The sequence below is a fragment of the Myotis lucifugus genome, unplaced genomic scaffold (assembly GCF_000147115.1).
Source record: "Myotis lucifugus unplaced genomic scaffold, Myoluc2.0 scaffold_20, whole genome shotgun sequence".
NCBI classification, from domain to species: domain Eukaryota; kingdom Metazoa; phylum Chordata; class Mammalia; order Chiroptera; family Vespertilionidae; genus Myotis; species Myotis lucifugus.
In genome coordinates, this window is record NW_005871068.1 from 8300572 (window position 1) to 8304886 (window position 4315).

Consider the following 4315-nt stretch of genomic DNA (forward strand, 5'->3'; position numbering starts at 1 on the left):
TCTTCCTTCCTCTCTGTAAAATCAAGAATGTTGTCCTAGTAACCACAGGCCATGATAGGATTATGAACTTCAGCAATGAATGCCAGAACTCAATGACAAAGACCAGATGAGCAAGTTAAATTATGATTGATTTCAGTAAAAGAGAAGATCTCTGTATCTAGAAACCCTGTTCATTTTGAAGCCTGATTTATAGCAAGTCACACAGAAAGAACCTAGTTTATTTCTGAGGAGATGAAGGAGTGGGGAATACTAAATTACTCAAAATAGTCAGTTTCTAGCTGGAAATGGTTCAGTTACCTTATATTGGCAAGATTAAGTTTAACACTGCTGACCACCTTTATGAGGGCCCAGTAGCTAAATTAAATATACTTAAGGAGAAAAAGTTACATTTTTTAGGTTATTTGAAAGTTTGTTTTAAATAAAATATATATATTAAATACATTTGTTATTGAAACAATTTCTTTAGTGATCACACTGAACCGTGAAAAATTGTCTCATTTGCACATCAGATTTAAAAGTTACATTTTTACACACTCAAGGGAACTTACATATGGCTTGTCTTAGACACCACAAAATGAATAGATCTCTGTACCCGCCTGCTGGAATCTTAAAAAGTTTAATGGGATTTGGTCATATATACTGTTCAAATGGTCGCAACAAAACCATACTCTCTCAAGGTGGTGTCCTTGGGGCAGCTTCTAGTGTTGGACAGGCAATCTGAGCACAAATTCCAAGGAGGGGAAGGGTTGTTGAGGCGGGAGAGCCTCTGATTGCACGGGTCCAGCTTTTAGATCAACCAATGGTGTCCCTTCCATGACCTTTTCCAACAATCTTTGTCTCTCATGCTCTTGCACTCCTGGAGTCTCTAAATTAGCTCCATCCCTAGTATTCTCAATAATTGAATCAATATATATTACTTTTAGCTTATCTCTCCTGGTTCCTATCATTTGCAACTTAGATTCTTGACTAAAAAAAAAAAATCTAACAAAAACATGCAAGTCTCACACAAATAAAACTACAACAGTGATTTTCAACCTTTTTCATCTCCTGGCACACATAAGCTAATTACTAAAATTCTGTGGCACACCAAAAATATATTTTTTGTTGATCTGACAAAACAAAGTTATAATTTTGATTCATTCACACCAGGTGGCTATTGTTGTGTTGGCTGTTGCCATTTTTTAATTTGACAATCTAAGGGAAAAGAGGTCAGTGCCCCTGACTAAATAGTCAGGTATTGCATATTTTAAAAATTCTCGCAACACATCAATGTGCTGTGGCACACAGGTTGAAAATTGCTGCTTTAGAGTGTGTTCTAGACCTGAATAAATGGAGAGATATAATAAGTGGGCATCCATAAAGACACCCTTATATTTGGAAGGGATCCTCTACTTTGTGAGGCATTGGTGGAACCGCTATGGAAAATAAAGGAGGGAAATAAACCCTTCTATTATTATCTATGGAAGAAATGAGAAAGGATATGACAAGGTTTTAGCCAATGTATCAAAATTCAGGGAAGTTTAGAAATTATTCCTAGGCACCAGAAGTGTGAGGTGCTGGTGCCAATTCTACATCCAAACTATAGTGAACATGCCCTAAGGTGACCCTCCAAAGAGTCACACTCTTGAATAATCCTTTCTCTTTGAGTGTGGATGGAACCTGTGACTTGCACCTAGCCAATAGAATACTGCAAATGTGAGGAGATAGTCACTCCCTATTTTTGTTACATTATATAAAACTCTGTCTCAGAAGACTAGATAGATTCTCCTGCTGCCCTATAGAAGAAAGCTATTATATTATGAGGAGGCCACATGGCAAGAAACTGTAGGAGGTAAGAGCAGCCCCTGGCCAATAGCCAGCAAGAAAGCCGGGACCTTGATCCCACAACCACAATGCCCTGAATTCTGCCAATAGCCATGTGGTCTTGGACAAGGACCTGGAGACTCAGATGAGATCACAGCCCTGGCCAACCTTGATCAAAGTCTTGTGAGACTCTGAGCAGAGGACCCAGTTATGCCATGCTGCGTCTCTTGACCCACAGAAACCCTGAGATAGTAAATGTAGGTTGTTTTAAGTTGCTACATCTGTGATAGTTTGATACACAGCAATAGAAAACTAACAAGCTAACTGTACTCTTCCTATGCCAGATGATGTCCATTGTCTCTCAGCTCTATGCTCACTTTTCTTTTTCTTTTGTTAATCCTCACCCAAGGATATTTTCCCATTGATTTTTAGAGAGAGTGGAAGCGAGGGGGAGACACAGAGAGAGAACATCAATGCGAGAGACACACATCAATTCCTGGCCTCCTGCACGCACCCTGACCAGAGCCAGGGATGGAGCCTGCAACCGAGGTACATGCCTTTGACTGGAACCAAACCGGGGACCCTTCAGTCCACGGGCCAATGCTTTCCCCACTGAGCCAAACCGGCTACGGCTATACTCACTTTTCACTTCTCTCTTGTATACTGCTGGGATTAAACCCTTTTAAAGTACATTCCCCAGACTCCCTTATTAGCTGACTTTCTGATAGATTCTGCTGATGGAAAGAAATGGAGGAAGATTTGAAGGCAGGGGGGAAGTCTTTTTTCTCACTTGTGGAGGAGGTCTCTGGCAACAGCACCACCAGGGGAACAGTGAGTGCAGGATAATGGGCTCCAGATCAGTATCATATTGATCTCTGACTAACACTCCTGTCCACAGTAACTTCTTTTTTCTCTGGCCCCCCTTTTCATTTTGTTCTTTTAGTACTTCTAACACCCATGTGAACAATTCCTTGTTTTAAATTCCTTCTGCTTAAATACCTAGAGTGGTTTCTGACTTTTTTAAAATATATTTTTATTGATTTCAGAGAGGAAGGGAGAAGTAGAGAAACATCAATAATGAGAGAGAAGCATTGATTGACTGTCTCTTGCACTCCCCACACTAAGGATTGAGCCCGAAACCCAAGCATGTGCCCTGACTGGAAATTGAACCATAACCTCCTGTTTCATAGGTTGACCTTTAACCACTGAGCCACACTGACTGACTTTTCAATTTGACACTAATGCAAAAACTTCAGTTGTACATCTTGCTGTCTGGCCTCCCTTGGTCCTTGCTTCACTTTCAGAACCAGATTTCCAAAGTTTTGTGGGTTCTGTAAGATCTATACCAGCGGTTCTCAACCTGTGGGTCGCGACCCCTTTGGCAGTCGAATGACCCCTTCACAGGGGTCTCCTAAGACCATCCTGCATATCAGATATTTACATTATGATTCATAATGGTAGCAACATTACAGTTATGAAGTAGCGATGAAAATAATTTTGTGGTTGGGTCACAACATGAGGGCCAGACGGTTGAGAACCACTGACTATACCATCAGTGCAATAAATTCCTTTCATACTTAAGTTAGCTAGAGTCTATTTCTGTTGCTTGCAACCAAACATTCCACCTGTTACAAAAATTTCAATATTGTACAGTGTATTCATGTGTTTTTATTGCTGCTATAAAAATTACAATGAATTTAGTGGCTTAACACAACACAAATTTATTTTTTACAGTTTTGAAGGTTAGAATTTTAACACGGGTTTCACGATCTAAAATCAAAGTGTCAGCAGGGCTGCATGACTTTTTGGAGGTCCCAGGGGAGTACCCATTTTCCTTGTCTTGTGAAGCTTGTAGGGGCCACTGCATTCCTTGGGTTCATTGTCTCCTTCAACTACAAAGCCAGCAGCATTACACCTCTCTGACCCTTCTTCCATAACCATATTTCCCTCTAACTATATTCTTCTGCTTTCATCTTTCACTTTTAAGGATCCTTATGATTACATTTGACCTATCCAAATAATCCAGAAAAATCTATCTTAGGGTCAGCTGATTAGTTAGCATCTTTTGAGAGAGAGAGAGAGAGAGAGAGAGAGAGATGAGAGAGAGACATCCAACCTGCAACCTGGCTATGTGCCCTGAACGGGAATCGAACCAGTGACCTTTTGTGCATGGGACAATGCTCTACCAACTGTGCCAAACCAGCCAGGGCTTAACCAATAAATTTAATGCAATGTCAATTAGAACCTTGATAATGTGATTCTAAATTTAATGTTAAAGTGATAGTATACAAGAATAACAAAGATGTTTTTGAAAAAATAGGAATAATGATGGGGGACTTGCTCTATCAGACATAAAATATGCTATAAAGCTAAAATAATAAAAATACTTTGGGCCCTGGCTGGGTGGCTAGGTTGGTTGGAGCATCATCCAGTATACCAAAAGGTTGTGGGTTTGATTCCTGGTCATGGCACATACCTAGGTTTCAGGTTCCATCCCCCATCAGGGTGTGTA